The sequence below is a fragment of the Pinus tabuliformis genome, chromosome 8 (genome assembly GCF_031772625.1).
Source record: "Pinus tabuliformis cultivar Carrire ecotype Pingquan chromosome 8, CPIR1, whole genome shotgun sequence".
NCBI lineage: Eukaryota > Viridiplantae > Streptophyta > Pinopsida > Pinales > Pinaceae > Pinus > Pinus tabuliformis.
In genome coordinates this window covers 1,452,177,420-1,452,195,970 of record NC_142294.1, presented here as the reverse complement: position 1 = coordinate 1,452,195,970, position 18,551 = coordinate 1,452,177,420, and positions in this window count along the sequence as shown.

Genomic DNA, 18,551 nt, shown 5'->3' with positions numbered 1-18,551 from the left:
ACACATTCAACACTCCCCTTTAATTTCAACTGCTGGGCATTCAATCTTACCCAGACACTTCCTCACATAGAGGGATTCACTAACTGCTGTTACAAGAATATCTTCCTCACATAGAGGGATTCACCAACTGCTTCTGATGCAGTTCATAAACAAACAAAGTTGTCTTCCTCTTAATAGAGGGATTAACCTAAAACTGTGCTTAAGAGCACCTTCCTCATGACAGAGGGATTCACTATGTGACTGTGCTTAAGAGCACCTTCCTCATGACAGATAGGTTCACCATTACAATGTGCTGAAGAGCACCTTCCTCATGACAGAGGGATTTACTAAACTATGCTAAAGAGCATCTTCCTCTCAACAGAGGGATTCACTAATGACTATGCTGAAAGGCATCATCCTCTTGATAGAGGGATTTACCATGTGTATGCTAAAAAGCATCTTCCTCTTGACAGAGGGATTTACCATGACACTGTGCTGAAAAGCACCTTCCTCTTTGATAGAGGGTTTCACCAAATGACTGTGCTGAAAAGCACCTTCCTCATTAACAGAGGGATTACAAACAGACACTGCTTTACATGCAGTTTCAAAAACAAACAATCATTGCACTGTTCTTTTATGCTGCTGCATATTCACTGCTGTTGCATATATTGTATTTCAATTCAATGAACAACACATTCATTACACATACAATTTACTGCTGTAAAGAAAAAAATTCTTTTACCTGTGCTGCTGTCCATAACTTCTTGCTGTTGCATTTTTCATATTCACTGTTGTCCATACCCATAACCATAGACTGTCATCCCTGGGTTTTTATTTGCTACTGCGTTGCCTCTGCAATTTGCACTGTGGCTGCCTTTTGTTTCATCATACTGCTGTGTGCCCATACACTAACTCTTTACTCTCCATTACTTGCACATAGAGAGAAATCATCTTCACGCTGTTTTGCACTGCATTCTCCACACAACAAAAAAATAACACGGGCTGCTGCCTTTTCTTTTTACACTCTTGCTTCACACAATCTTAGTCTTCATTCATTTTTTTTACACAATGCACTGTTGTGCAGTTCCTTTCATTTTTCTGCTGCCACACATTATCATTCACCCATGTGCATTAAAAATCTGCTATCCCTGTTTTTCTTTAGGCATTTCTGTGCATGTTGCATTGCATACAAAAAAAATATTACATTTTTCACTACTGTGTATTGTACTCACTCTGCCGTGAGTATCTTCTCTCACATTACATAGAAGGAAACTACCTTCCATTGCTATGCATTTCAATGCATGTGCACCACAAAAAAATTTCAAACTGCTGTTCATTCTAATCCATGTGCTCCAAAAAAAATTTCCAAACTGCTGTTTTATGTTCTGTCTTCCCACTGCTGTGAGGGTCTTCTTGCTTTGCATACTTCTTATTGCGCTGCTGCACTTTACATTTGAGCGCTGTCCCCTTTTCTTCTCTGCTTTTATGGCAGATTTAACTTCATCTTTTTCCCTTTATAAAAGGTCTTCATCAAAGAGTGACTGTTAAGACAGTTCAGCAAAAAAATTTACAAGCTCCCCTTTAGTGTATGCTTTATCTTCTTTCAGCAGACTCTTCTCAAAACAGATTTAGTTCCACTGGGGAGTTCAAGGGGTTTTCAGATTTCCTTTCCTTCCTTCTCCATACTTGTGTAACTTTCTTCTTTTGCATGGGTCTAGCTTGTGTAAGAGCCCATGTCAAGTTACAATCTCGTGCCATATGCCCAATGTTATGACACTTGAAGCATTCAACTTTATTCATGAATAAGAATTCATGATTTCTTCTTGTGAAATTATTTCTTGGAGATTGTCGGGGACCACAACATCTATCTCCATGAAATGCTCTACAGTCTTTTGCCATATGACCAAAGTTTGAACAAGCATAACAATAACCATAAAATGAACTTTGGTACCTGTGAGATGGAGGTTTCCTTGATGCACTTCTGAAGCCTTGCTGCCTTGAGATCCTTTGATGATAACCATTGCCTCTTACCTCTTTGATATCAGCTACATTTCTTCTTGGCGCTGATTTTCTACTTGGAGCAGGATTTCTTCTATTGCAGCCTTCATTTTTCTCCTTGCCTTTGCTAGAACTAGGAGCATCACCATCTCTTTCTGGCTTCTTCACATCTCCTTTGCTTAAAGCATCCTCATCCTTGTTTGAGGGTTCACCTACATACCCAAGTCCTGATTTATTAGATGGAGATCTGTGATAGCTGAGCATGTCATCCAAAGCTTGAGAGCTTTTCATGATCTTGTTCATCCCTTCAACCTTCTTCCTGAGGAGGACAATCTCTTCTTCTAACTTTTCACATTCATTATTTTTCTTTGCTAGTTGTCCCTCAGTTTCTTCCTTGCTACGAGTAGCTTCAGCTGCTACTATTTTGAAGGAGATAATATCTGTCTTCATTTTGGAGATTTCTTCATCTTTTGCTTGACTGCTCTTCATTTTCTTTTCAACTCCTTGTGCCTGCTTCTTGGCTTCTTGTAGTTCGGACTTAAGGGAGGAGACCTCTACCTTGTACTGTCCAATCTCTTCCACAAGCTTATTCATTCTCTTGTGTCTTTGTTCAAGTTCACTTGTCAAGACATCTGCCTGCTTATTTGCTCTGTTCAACTGATTTGTCATAGACATGACTTCTTCATGATGTTTCCTCTTGCATTGATCAAGCTCCTTCTTAAGCTTGGCAAGCTCTTCATCCCTTTCTTTTACTTGAAGCTTGATGAGGACAACCTTCTCACTTTCATCTTCTATGATGGGTTCAGAATTTTCTTCTTCACTGATGGTCATGGTCAGTGTTCCCTTTGCATGAAGGTCATGCAGTCTGTCCCATACATCCTTTGTTGATGTATATTTTCCTAGATTCCTCTTCACTGAATCAGGCAGTCCATCCAAGATAGTCTTTGCTGCTTGTGCATCATACTCCATGGATTCTTTATCCATCTTGCTATCATCAATCACTGATTCCTAGATTTCACTCCTTTGAAACTGTAAGAAAGCCCTCATTTTTATTTCCCATATATCAAAGTTCCCATCGAACTTTGGAACCTCAAATACAATGCTTTCAAATAGATTGCCTTCTAGTTTAGTAGAGGAGGGAGACACATTTTTAGCAGGCTTGGAGGCTTTCTTCTTTGACCTTGCCATTCTTATCTAGGCTTTAAATACTTGACTGTGTTTTCTTTTAAATCACTGACTGTTCCTTTAACAGTAACACAAAGGAAAGCTTTGAGAAATACCTTAACTCTTTTGGCTGAGTCTTCACACTGCTGGAGAGGTTTCACTGCTGCAACAACACCTTCCTTCAGCTTCTTTGAGTCTTCAAAGAGCTTGGACTAGCTCTGATACCACTGTTGGGTATTTTTCAATGGAGAAAATACCAAAAACCAATTAAATATTCACCACAGAGACGATGCTCTGTTTACTCTGTCCAGGATCTTTTGCAGAGAACCTCTTTTAAAAAAAATTAACTCAGAACACAGTCCATTACACAGTCACAACAAACATTTCTATTGATTTAAAACAAAAAGACTGATACATATTTCATCCTCTGTGCAGAGAGGGATTTACAAAACAAACTCTGTTGCCCTCACAGATTTTCCACTGCTGTGGATATTACAAAAAACAATTTCATGATGTTCCTCTGTTTTACAATGGCAAAATAAAAACATTATATCCCTGTTCTTAAACTCTTTTCGCACTGCTGTGCGTTCTATTCATTTCTATGAACAACATATAAAACAAACATTACATTAACTTATGCGCTTCCCACTTTTTCTGGATGCACTGCTGTGCAATCTTTAATCTCCCTCTATTCTCTTTTGCTGCCGCGAGCTCTGATTTCATTCTACTTCATTAGCGCCTTTTGCTCTCTTGCACTGCTGTGCACTTTTTCTACTTGCATCATACACTGGGCAACACATAACAAAAAAAAATACATTGGCATATATGTTCTTTTTTTTCACCATGCACTACGGTGCATTTTACGACTTACCATTTTTTTTAACCTACGCTGCCCCCCTTTTTTAATACACAATGTGTGCGTTTCTTTCAATGTAATTCACATGTGAAAAACCAAATGGTCAACACACGAAACCTGCTCATACTTCCGCTATATATAAAAACATTAAAATTAAAAAAATTCACCAACTATTTATGAATGCCATTTATTCTCAGCATGGCGATCAATTCTTTTACTGACAAGTCGGCGGTCAAACTGAAACCTCAACTTCACTCCACGCAAACCTTTTAATTGCTAGTTCGTATGCAGGTTTGAGGCAATCGACGGCAGAGATCGATGAGCTGCATCGGACGGCTGACAGAGATATCGGGAGATCATTTTCTGCAGAGCTTTATGTCCCGAGAATGTCAGACATGGTGACGTAAGGGGACTGCCACGCGTCAACCCCAAATTTTCTCGGGCTCAAATATACGGAAAGTCCCTCTACCGGAAAGTGGCCTGAGAACTCTCCGGCGGGTTTGCTGGACGGTTTCTAGCGATTTACATCAGCGTTTAAATTACACATTCAACAGTTTTGTTGAAGCTTTTTGCCATACATACTGTAAGTGTGAGGTCCTCGTGAAAGAAATCCTTTAGCCTGTGTGTACCTTTTTTTTCCCAAGATTGATATCATTTTGATTCTCGATCGACTTATTTGCATATATGCAGCAACTGTGACATCCGGAGATTCCAGGTTTGGGTGGGAAATTAAAGATTTGATTCAACTCTGGAGAAAGCAGTTCAAGATCGCTGACAATCGGCTTCCACACGGCTTATTTGGCCGAATCCCACTCGAAGATCTTCTAATTAATCAACTGATTCTGTTTTAAATCATTAAAGATGAATACCGCTGTTGAGAAGCCTTTTGTAGCCACCGGAGGTCTTGGCGTTGAAGTCGATCTTTCTTTGTCGGGGCAGTCTCGCCAGGCACTAGCGCAGATCGAGTCGAAGTTATCCGAGAAATTGAAAACCATGGCCTTTCTTTCCTATCCAGCGAGAATATATGATGCTCAGTGGCAGTCTGCCAAGGTGTGCTATACTTATTTTATAAATTAAGTTCATAGAATGTTTGAAATAGGATGAAATGTCTGTCTTAGCCAGCATTGATGTGAGCACAGGTAGCGATGGAAGTTCAGGCCAAGAATGAGGCAGAAAAAGGAAAGTTTCCTTACGAAGATGTCAAAGAACTTTCTGAATTGTACCAAATCTATAAGAGTCTTATGAATGATGCAAAATCCTTATGCACGACGCCCAAGCACAAAGCATCCGAGTTTGAAGAAGCCGAAGAGAAAATTGAAAAGCTGTTGTGTCAAGCGTCTCATGAAAACGCCTCCCTGAAACTCGACCTTCGCGGCCTTCTCCTCCACAGCGTTCCAGACACAGTACAGAAACTGTCATCCACGCTTGTCAAGCTCGACCTTTCTAATAATGACCTGGATGTATGTTTATTTCCAGAATGTTCTTTATTTGTAGTCGAGGGAGGAATCTTTGTAAAGATTGATAGGATTTAATTGTTTATTGCAGAGTTTCCCTCAATCTGTGACCAGTCTAGTGAATCTTGTCCATCTGGACATCCAGTCAAATCAGCTTACATCGCTTCCGAATTTCGTCGGGCATCTTGTGAAGCTTAAGATTTTCAATGTTTCTGGGAATAACCTTACCGTGCTTCCTGATAGCATTGCAAGCTGCCGGTAAATTATTCAAGACTTAGATGTACTTCATAATTTTCATTATTAATTTTCTTTGTATTACGACCCTGCCATGCATTAATCCTGCTAGCTTCTGCTGGCCATGACATTAATATTTTAAATTCAGAGAATTGGAAGAGTTGATTGCTAATTTCAACTAACTGAGGCGGCTACCTGAGAGGCTGGGTTTCGAACTGCTGAACCTCCGGAAGCTGTGTGTTCATTCGAACGAGATCACGCGTCTTCCATATTCAATCTCCCACATGATGTCTCTCCGCTTTCTGGATGTCCACACGAACAAGCTTGGAGAGCTTCCAGAAGATTTTGAGAACTTGATGAATCTGGAATACCTGGACGTCAGCTGCAATTTTAACTATCTTGTGGCTCTCCCGGAATCGATTGGGGGTCTCGTGTCTCTTATTGAGTTAAATATCAGTTACAATCAGAATACTGCGCTACCAGACTCTATTGGTCGCCTGGAAAAGTTGCAGTGTCTGAAGGTTGAAGGGAATCCTCTGGTTGTACCCCCACCCCGAGTAGTAGATCAGAATGTCAACGCCATCAGGGAATACATGGCAGACAGGCTGAAAGCCCAGAAGAACAAATGCAGAATGAAGAGTGCGCGTGAATCTTGGTTGCAAAGAATAGTACCGAAATTGGTGACATGTGTAACACCAGGCTCCGATGTTTCAAAAGCTTTGGCATGGCAAGAGTACCCATCCGAGGACAGCGACAGCGAAGATAAGGTAGCCCAGTTTTGCATTCCCACAACTGCTCGTCGTCGACGTGCTTCCTTCGCTACATGACATTCATCGTCGCATCTTGGCGAGTAGTGACACCTCACCGTAGTCCCCACCACTTGTGATAGCTCAACTTACAAATCTTAAATGCGGACGAAAGAAAGCAGGTTCTATTCTTGAGGATGTCATGGTAATCGAGGAGTGTCCTGGAGCATTTTACATTCATATTGCGAGTCTGCCGGTTTGTTTCTTCTGTAGCGTTTATGGCACATATCATATACCTATAATGTTTTATTAAAAAGCGTTAAAGATGTTTTATTATGAGATTTAAAAATAGTGGGAGGAATAACATTTCATTCTACCCATTGTTTAGGTGAAGAGGATAATATTTTATTGTATTAATTACTTGGTTATTCTATGAAGAGATATTACAATTATAAAAAATTTACCATGCAAATTATCAAATAACCCATAGCATTATGTGGAAAATGATGTCAATCAACCTATCAATCACATTTTTTAATTTGGTTGTGTTAGTTATATATTGTTTAGGTGAAGGGGATAATATTTTATTGTATTAATTACTTGGTTATTCTACGAAGAGATATTACAATTATAAAAATTTTACCATGCAAATTATCAAATAACCAATAGCATTATGTGGAAAATGATGTCAATCAACCTATATCAATCACATTTTTTAATTTGGTTGTGTTAGTTATATATTATTGGATTGTTAGAATTACATATTTTATTTGTTGACACTTGTTGAGGCAATGTCATCTCACTGTTTTAAATATTCTTTTGGTCTATAGTTAATTTATACATTCAATGATGCTTTTTAAACCATGAATCTTTTGCCCACGACTAAAGCTCAATTGACAATCCCCATGATATAAAGTATGATGTAAAGAATAAGATTCAATGATCAAATCCCCATGTGCAAACCAACAAAAAAGAACAATGAGATATTTTGGTCCTCAATGAATTTATACATTCAACCATGCTATTTAAGCAATATGAAATTTATCATTTCACAATCAATTATGTGCTCAAAAAACAATGGATAATGGTCCTTCACCAACATTCTTACACCATCTGTTTCCCACAATAGTTGCATAGTTGTGAATAGAAAGTAAAAAATGTAAAACCTTCATAATTATTTTTTATTATAAAATTTGAACTTTCTCGCTTTAAAAATTATATATTTTAAATTTTTTAACAATGATATATCTACAATTTATTTGATTTTGATGATGATGAGTTCAATAAATTAAGACAAAAGTTTGTTTACTAAAAAAAGAGAGTTTTTATGTTCAAAAAACATTGAAATGTCTCAATATCACCATAATTTTAATGAGTTACAAGGTTAGGAAGGTTGATGAGTATCTTTTGAAATCGAGAGAAACTGTTTTCATTCATAAATATCATCATCTCATGGTGTTTTGGGAATTGATCAATGCCCAATTTCACTATGGAGATAATGATTTTATTTATTTATTTTTAACTATGTTTATTTTCTTTTAATTACAACATAGATAACTTTGATTTATCTTCATTTCTCTTTTCCTCAATTCTATATCACATCACAATTTCTTCCTAAATTTAGATGTAATAATATTTTTAACATTGCCCTTATTTTTCATTGATGTAATAATATTTCTAGTATTATCCCTATTTTGATATATGATGTCTTCGTTTATTTCCCAATGGTTTAGTCAACAGTTGGCATTCTTATGACATCCTTGCTTGAGTTGAAGGTTGTTTTGGTTAGAGTTTGAATCAATTTTATGGATAGATGGTAAACATCGATTAAATGTTGAATATAAATTTCTTAAATATCACTTATGACATCCTTGCTTGAGTTGAAGGCTGTTTTGGTTAGAGTTTGAAGCAATTTTATGGAGCCATTTCACTATCAGATCATAATCCGATGTGAAATAGATGGTAAACATCGATTAAATGTTGAATATAAATTTCTAAAATATCACTTATATGTCGAGTAAGTGATGTAAAAAAATTAAACTCTTAAATGAAAAATCCACTATACTCACATGTACAAACATTCAATATTTATACATTAAATATCAAATAACCAAGATAACAACAACACCAAATCAACATTAACAACTTTGTTAAAATGACAATAAAATCCATGTTCATTTAACATATAAGTGACACTCATATTGTATCTTCAATAACAAATCATATTTTTAATCATCAATCTAATGTCATATATGCTATGCATAAATGAAATAGTGTTTTAGTAAATTTCAGTTATTGTACATTGTTAAAATGATGATAAAATCCCTGTTTAGTCAACCTATAAGTGACACTCTTATTGTAGCTTCAATAACAATTGGTATTTTTAATCGCGAACCTAATGTCATATATGTTATGCTAAATGAAATAGTATTTCGGTAAATGTCACTTAAAGCAATATGTTTTTTGGAGGGACAAAAAGGATATTCATAGCTCATAGATTTATAACACCTAGAGCAGAAAATTTACTAAGGTGATTTGTAATTGTTAATAAGAGTTTCATACCCGAAGTTTAGAATTACTATTTTTTTTTAGCACGAAAAAAAGCATTATATTTCTATTATATTCATATCCTCGAAATGTACAGCATATCAAAAATTACAGTATTCATATGGGGACCATCAAGTGGCTATGAATAATGGATCATAATCACCTGGATAGAACTGTATTTATATAGTCATATCAGATCATGAAAGGATAGGACAAATAGAGAGATATTACTATTAGCTTCTATGCCTAATATGTTCGTTCAGTTGTCGGTCCCATATGCCAAGATATGTATAGTTCAAAATCATTCATAGGAGTCAAAAATTGTGGAAAAAAGAAAGAACATACCAGATGAGGATCTCATTATGGAAAATTATGTACCCGGTATAGAAAAGTCCTGGATCTGATGAGAAATATTGTCCACTGTTATTTGCATCCTCCATATTCCCAGTGGAGCTGATAGACCCTGCTTTGATAGAGCATCTGCCCTCTGATTTTTATCCCTGGTGATGTGAGAAATGGTGAAGTCCTTCCTATTCCTCCACATGGCCTCCACCCTGTTCAGCCATCCTGAGAGGTGTATGTTCCTTATGGTATGTTTAGATAGGGCGCGCTCTATATTCACTTTCGAGTCCCCAAATATGTGCAGTTTTTGTAAACCAAGGAAGTCACATATCGATAGAAGTCTCTCTAGAGCCATAACTTCTGCCTTATTATTTGTTCTAGCTCCTCCATTCCAATGAATATCATAGACTTGTCCTTCCTCAATGATGATGAACACTCCACATGCACATGTGCCATGTTGGGCAGCACTATCGAAATAGGTGTAGGGATAGACCGTAGCATCCATGGACTGCTTCATTTTCCCATGCTTGATTTTGGTTTGGCTCGGTTGTCCATTTTCGTTATATAAGCAGAGGATGTATTCTAAGACTGTAGATAGTGGATCTTTTATAGAGTTAAATAATATCCTGTTCTGCGACTTCCATATGGCCCAGATTGTTATAAGTGGAATAGGCCTCCTCTCTGTTTGCAATTTGCTCCATCCTGTGAAAGCTTCAGTGATTGTAGGAGCAATGAGGGGAGCGAAACCGAAATGATCAGCTATGATCTGCCAAATTACCTGAGATTGCGGACATTGCAAAAAAATGTGCAGATTGTTTTTAGTATTAGACCTGCATAAGGTGAAAATGGTTGGACCATGCCATTTCCTCTTTTGGAGATTCTCCCAGGTGAGGTTCTTGTCATAATAGACCAACCATGCGAAAATAATGATTTTAATGTAACATCCCGTTTTCCAAAAAATATCTGGAAATATATTATCAGGAGGGTCAGGTGCTGAATACAGTAATTGTATATAAATCTGATTTGCCTAAACAGCTGTAGTGCCACCAAGACCTTTCCATATGAGGAAATCATTGTCCGTTGAACGAAAAATGCCCCTCGCGCGGATAGATTGAATGATGGAATTCCATTGAGTTGCCAGTGCGCCATCGAGTTGTATTTCTGAGGCGGTTTTCCATATTGGGACTGCTCCTTCCCATTTTTGGATGACGTTGGCCCATAGAAAAAGACCCCTGTTGTGTAATGCTCTCAACAGCTGGGTAGTGAAAAAAAAAAATTCTTCCGCACCTGCAAAATCATCTATGCCAATCATTATTTTAGATCCAGTCTGGAATTTCCAAATTAAGTTTTTCCTGAAGAACGGCTCCATTTTATGAAATCCTCTCCATATAGCAGAGCCATTTGAGGATCCAATTTGACGTTGTCTGATCCAAAAAGTCATGTCCTGATTGTTCATATATTTGGCTCTAATGACCCTGCTCCAGATAGATGTTCCCATAATCGCTTTCCACATGGTTTTGCAAAGAAGGGCTCTTCTAAAGAAGTGCAGATCCAATAAACCCCATCCTCCCATCTTTTTGGGCCGACTCAGCTTCGATATCTTAGTCAAGTGGAATTTTTTCTTGTCCTTCTGTCCTCCCCATATGAAGTTGGCAATCGTTCTGTTGAGACAGTTGATGATAGCTGAAGGGATAAAGAATAGGTGCGCCCAATAAACCATGATTTGTGTCAGCACAGATTGAGTCAGGATGACTCGCCCTCCCAATGATAAGCATTTGAATTCCCAGGTAGCTATTTTCTTGTAGAGCTAATCCGGAATCCATGACCAGTCTGTTAACCTGTATCCCATGGGTTTCAAATTAAATCCCAAATATTTCAATCCTTTTCGAATGGGATATGCTTTAATTGTAGGAATTTACAGGGTAAGTTCCTCAGACAGAACACCAAAGGACACCGCTCACAAACAGATCACAGATCAATACACCAGTATTTTGACGTCGTTAAAACCCTCAAAGAGGGAAACAGTCCACGGCCTGAGCCAACGCGGCCACTTCAGGCAATTTATTAATAAAAGAATGAAAATTTACATATGCTTCTCTCATAGATGGATTACCCTACAAATGACCCTCCATGCTCTTTAAATAGAGATCATGGACCAATCGGATGTTAAGCCATGGATCAAGTGTCGGTAATACCGAGAAGAGAATGAATCGTCGGATCACTACATATCGTGACCGTCGGATTGTAAGTTACAAAATGTACATAGTAAAGAAACACACTTTACCTAACTCTATACCTAACTCTATACTAGACCAAGTTGTACTTAACTATTTCCTATGTGTCGGAATATCCTAACATCCCCCCTTAAGAACAACTTGGGATAGGATTGAAGGATTTACAAATATGACACAATAGGAGAAGGAAGGAGGCACTAGAGCCTATCCCCCCTTAGAAACAACTTCCTGAACTCCAACCATAAATCAAAGTTTAGTGAACTTCGCCTCTGTGAGAGCCTTTGTAAAGATGTCTGCAACTTGATCATCTATTGAACAATATTGCACTTCAAGAACATGGTCATGGATGAGCTTTCTGATGAAGTGCATATGCAGTTCAATGTGTTTGCTGCGCTGAAGTTGGACTGGATCTTTGCATAGTTGAATGGCACTTTGATTGTCACACCAAAGTGTAGTCGAATGTTGTTGTTGAAAGCCAAACTCTGACAGGATCTGACGAAGCCACAAGGCTTCCTTACTAGATTCTACAGCACCACGATACTCTGCTTCTGCTGAAGAAAGAGAAATGGCACCTTGTTTCTTGCAAGCCCATGTAATAGGTCCTGAACCAAGAGTGAACACATAACCTGCAGTAGACTTCCGATCATCAGGGTCACCAGCCCAATCGGAATCAGTGAAACCAACCAATAAAGGAGATGCTTCGGCACTGTAATGAATCCCAAACTGAATTGTACCTCGAACATAACGAATTATTCTTTTAGCTACTTTCCAATGACTTTCACGTGGGTTTTGCATAAATCGAGCAACAAGGACGAGTATGTGTTAGATACAAAAGTTTTCCTACAAGTTGACAGTATAAGGTAGCATCAACTTCAGGAGAAGTACAAGTGATTGAAATTTTGGCTCCAGACTGAAAGGGAGAAGGGCCTGGCTTACAGTCTTCCATGTGAAAGTGGCGTAGAATATCACAGGCATACTTGGACTGATAAAGGGAAATACCTTCCTTGGGTTGCAAGACTTGAAGACCGAGAAAATAATGTAAGTGTCCTAAGTTTGTCATTTCAAACTTCCTTTTAAGGCTAGACTTCACATGGTTTATAAGGTTGGGATCACTACCAGTCAGGATAAGATCATCAACATAAAGAACAAGAATGATAAGAGACTTGCCCACTTTCTTGGTGTAGACAGTATTGTCAAAATGACACCTAGCGAAGCCAGATTCTAAAAGAAAGTTATCCATTTTGGCATACCAAGCTCAAGGAGCTTGCTTGAGACCATAAAGGGATTTCTTAAGCCGACATATAAGGCTGGAGTCTGTTTGTATAAAGCCAATAGGTTGTTCCATATAGATTTCTTCATGCAAGTCCCCATGCAAGAAGGAAAATTTAACATCCATCTGATGGACTTCCCATTTGAAAGAGGCAGCAAGGGAAAGAACAAGGCGGATAGAGTTCATTTTGGCAACAGGGAAGAAGGTTTCAGTATAGTTAATGCCTTCAACTTGTGAAAAACCCTTAGCAACAAGACAAGCTTTATGTTTATCAACTTTCCCATCTGGTCCATACTTGGTTCTGTAAACCCATTTGCATCTAACAAGTTTTCGTCCCTTTGGTAAAGGAACAAGATCCCATGTATCATTTGCCAATAATGAATGATATTCTTCATTCATAGCTGCTTCCCAATCTGGATGGCATGAAGCTTCTGCAAAGGCGTCAGGATCATAATTCACTGAAGCTTGAGCCAGTAAAGAAGAGGCTCTCTCGAACTGAGAACGTGTACGTTGCTGATCTGTAGGATCATTGACAAGATCACCTACTGCATCCCGAGTAGCACGGACCCATTTCGGAAGCTGAGGAGCTGAAGGAGGATCCTGAGAAGGTGGGGGAGGATTTTCATCCTCGCTTTCATCATCTGAAGAAGAAATATTTTCAAAAGTAGAAGAGATAGGGAGAGGTGGCACATCCGCCGAACTAGGCTCGCAGGCCGATATATTTTCACCAAACTTTACATCTCTTCTAATGATAACTTTTTTAGACTTAAGTGGAATAAGTCTATATCCTTTGACACCTTCAGAATATCCAACAAAAATACATTTTTCACTCTTTGGTTCTAAAGCTTTATGTTTCTCATCTGGAATATGGGCCCATGCTTCACTTCCAAAAACACGAAAGTGACTTACATCTGGTTTGTTTGAGCTCCACGCTTCTTCTGGAGTGATATTCTTTAAAAGCTTAGTAGGAGTGCGATTTATTATGTAATTTGCACAGTTAATTGCTTCTGCCCAATAATTAAGACTAAGTCCTTTAGATTGAAGCATACAATTAGCCATTTCCTTTAAGGTGCGATTCTTCCTTTCAGCTACACCATTTTGTTGTGGAGTATATGGAACAGTATATTGCATTTGAATTCCATTCTTAGTGCAAAAGTTGATGAATGTGTTTTTAACATATTCTCCACCATTATCAGATCTTAGCTTAAGAATTTGATGTCCAGATTGTTTTTCAACAAAGGTCTTAAACCCCAAGAACATGTTAAATACTTCACTCTTGAGTTTTAAGAATTATACCTAAGTGCGTCTGGAGAAATCATCAATGAAAGCTAAGAAATACTTGTAGCCAGAGAATGAAGCAACTGGAAGTGGACCACATAAATCACTATGCACGAGCTGTAAAGGGGTTGAGGCATGCCAAGAGGCATGTTTTTAAAAACTGTCCCGATGATGTTTTCCGAGTACACATCCGGAACAATCACCATCTCTGCAAGATACCATTGGATGACCTGTCACCATATTTTATTTACATAGATTCTGAAGAAAGCGATAGTTTAAGTGACCAAATCACTCATGCCAAAGTTTGCTCACTTCATCATTATGAGCAACAAATACAGAGGGAAGATTTGATGACCCAAAGTTGTGAAACTTATACAACCTTATAGAATCATCAGCAATGCCAGTAGCTAAAATTTGTCTAGGATCTCTTAGGTCCTTAATTACAACATCGTGCGGTGAAAATTCAACGATTTTACCTTCACCTGAATGGGTTATCTGATATACAGATAGAAGGTTGCAAGATAAGGTTGGAACACATAATACATCATTAAACTGACCATTGTCTAGATGAATAGTTCCAGTCCCTACAACACTAAGAGATCTATCATCACCAACATATATATTTTTGGTGTTACAATCATTTAAAAAAGAAAACATGGCTTTGTTTTTGGCCATGTGATAAGAAGCTCCAAAATCAATGAGCCACTCATGAGAATGAGAAGAAGAAGATACATTTAGTTCATAGCCAGACCGAGATGCTTGAAAACCACATGCAGAAAGTGCCATTCCTGAGGATGAAGTTGAAGTTGAAGATTGCTCCAAATGGATGTTATGCTTCTTCATTGCTGCTTCCAAGGCTTCCATCTTCTTAAAGCATTTGGATTCTAAGTGGCCATCTCGATTACAAAAGTTGCAATGTCTATCAGTCTTCTTCCCTTTGTTTTTATTTGTCTTATCATTTTGTTGAAATGATTTTTCATTTTGAGGCTGAAATTGCTTAGGACCCTTGTTTGGTTTAGGACCATTCTTTTTAGGATACAACTTCTTAGGATTTGGATTTGGTTGCTGCTGGGCGGCTAACGCTTTCTTAGAAGAGTTTCCAAGATGAAGAAGACCAAGGTGTAAGAGTTTTTCTTGTTCTCTTATTAAAGAATCACAAAAGGAATCAAAGGAAGGGGACTTGTAGGTTTGTCCTTGAGAAATGAAGGCTTCTCTTGTAGAATGGAAGGTGGAAACAAACACAGAATAGGCTGGTCCCAACTTAGTAAGAATGGAGTAGATAAGGCTACTATCTTCTTTCTTAACCTTAACACCTTCCAAGAGAAGTCTAAGGGTCTTGAACTTGGACAAAAAATCTTCAATGCAAGAAAAATTATTGGGGTCCAATGTAAGCAATTCATTTTCAAGTTGATGGGCTTTAAGTTCATTTTTAATTCCAAAGACTTTAGTAATTTGTTGCAGTGCTTCATCAGGAGTATCAAGTTCTGCAATATGGAATCTAAGATCTGGAGAAATAGACATCCCTATCAACCCACGTGCTTGGTCTTGCCTATTTTCCCATTCAGCTGCCTTATCTTCATCTTTCAGTTTGGTCTCTTGGCCTGTGGCTATTCTGTAAAGACCTTTACTTCTAAGTAAATCCACAATGTAGGACCACCATTGGAAGTAGTTAGTGCTATCAAGAATGACTTGGCATGGACTTTCCATTTTTAACAGAAACTGAAGCTGTAGATGCTGAAACTAAGTGTACCAATGGAAAGATCTCGAAAAATTAGGCCGTTTAAAAAAAAACAGTTCTGAAAACGGCTTCCGGATAAAGAAGTTATGGCTTTTTGAAAAAAATTGACGAAGTCGCTGACGAAGTGCGGGAATGTGCGGAAATGAAAAAAATCCACCCCCACAAAATGGAGACTTGAACCCAAGACCTCTACTCTCATAAATTAGCTTTGCACCAAGTGAGCTATACAAAAAGTTTGAGAGAGAGGGGGGTGGATGCTTTGGGTTGCGTGCTTGCTTTGAGAAAGCTCTTTTTCCCTACAAAACAAAAAACACAAAACCCAACACGGACATACAAAAAAAACGAACCTTGTGGCTCAAAGTTAGCTTTAGCTGGAAACTAAATATTTTCAAAAACGAACCTTGCGGCTCGAAGTTAGCTTTAGTCGGAAACTAAATATTTTCCTCAATGTTTCTGATTTTTCGAGATCACACTAAGGCACAGCGGAAAAGAGCATACGCATGAGAAAAATCCTTCCTTTCTGTTTCTGATTTGCCTAGATTGCACAGAGTCGCAGGGCAAAGAGCATATGCAGAAATGAAAGGTATAGATCCAGTAATAAAAAAGGCTAAATAAACCGAAACCGAAATAAACAGAGAGAAAATAACTGTAAACTGCAAATAAACACTGTATACCTCCATATCTTAAAAATGACGCATCTAGGGCTACCAGAAACCTTTTCACGTGAAAAGAAAGGGGTTCCTCACTAGAACAGATGCTCCCAACACAACAGAGCAGTCCTCTCAGCCCGAAAGAAGTCAGAAACAATAGATCTAGGAAACGGCAGTCGGATGCAGTTCTACCGACTTCAGATTTGGATCACCAACAGACGTGGCCCTCAAATAGCTCTGATACCATGTAGGAATTTACAGGGTAAGTTCCTCAGACAGAACACCAAAGGACACCGCTCACAAACAGATCACAGATCAATACACCAGTATTTTGACGTGGACTTTTTCCCTCTTTGAGGGTTTTAACCACGTCAAAATACTGGTTTATTGATCTGTAATCTGTTTGTGAACGGTGTCCTTTGGTGTTCTGTCTGAGGAACTTACCCTATAAATTCCTACATTAATATTATAAAGCTCTGTTAGAAATGTGATGAGATCTCCATTTAAGTTTTCTACATGAAAAGAGGATTTTATATCATTAATAAACATGCCAGATGCTTTCTGAAATCTCTCCAATATCGCATGAAGACTTAACCATGAAGTTCTGCACAGCAGCGCTGATATTAGGATATCGTCGACAAAGAAATTATGCGAGATGTAGATATTCCTGCTTATGGGGAGGGGCTTGAATATGTTTTGCTGAATCGCTTCCTTAATATGGAGGCTTAATGAATCCATGGTTAATATGAAGAGAAGCGGTGACAGAGAGCAGCCTTGACGTAAGCCCCTGACCGCTTTGAAGAATGGGGTCGGGATTCCATTTATGAGGATTGCATAGTTGACCTCCACCACGCAGGCCATGATCCATCTAATGCATCTGATCTCAAGGCCAATCCTAGCCAGTAAGCATCGTAAGAAGCCCCAGTTCACGCAATCATAAGCCTTTTTGAGATCGATTTTCAACAGAGCTGCCTCAATTCTTCTGCTGTGCATAGAATGTAAGCATTTTTGGGTGAGGGCTACCGCATCTAATATATTCCTGTCTTTTAAAAACCCGTGTTGCTCTTGAGACAGATGTAGAGATAAAGTGTTCCTTATATGGGTTGCAATAATCTTTGATATGATTTTATATAAAACATTGCACAAAGATATAGGCCGATAGTCAGAAAATGAGGATGAGAGCTTCTTTTTGGGGATTAGAGCGATGTAAGTAGATGAAATCCTTTGGCTTATGACGCCCTGGAGTCTCGATTCCTCAACCATATTTAGTATGTCTGTCTTAAATATGTCAAAGAAGTGGATGAAGAAATCAATGGACCACCCGTCTGGTCCCGGGCACTTGTCTTTCTGGAATGATTTCATAGTAGTCATTAATTCCTCCTCAGAAACTTCAGCATATAGAGCATTGTTTTGATTACCATTGAACATAATGGGATATGGGTCTATTCCCCATAAAATGTCTTCAATGTCACAGACAGATTTCTTGTTGTATGCCTTTTTGAAAAAAATCATAGCTTGTCGAGATATGGCATCTTGAGTGGTATGAATGTTTCCATCCTCATCTTTGATTTCCCAGATAGTATTTGTTTCCCTTCTCTTGTTTGCAAACCTGTGAAAAAATTTCGTATTTTTATCTCCATCTTTGAGCCATAATGCTCGGCTCTTTAACCTCCATGTTGCCTCTTCAGCCTCCAAAATCTTCTGTTTTCTTTTTTCTAATTCCCAGATATTTTTTCTAGTGGACGACGACATGTCTGGGAATTTAAAGAGTGTTGATAAAAGCTCTAATTTCCTACAAATATCCTTTAGTTCCTTTTTGTTGGAGTCCGATTTCTCCTTCTGCCACTTTTTGACTTTTTCCTGAAGAGCTTGCATCCTGTTAAGAAAATTCCGGGACTGGTTATTATGCTGCTCATTAGCGGCCCTCCATGTATCATTTATAAATATGTTGAAGCTCTCATCAGACAGCCATGTACGATTGAATTTGAAAGGGTATCCAAACCTGTATCCAACCTGATTCCAATGGATAGTTATAGGCTGATGATCGGATATAAAAGACGA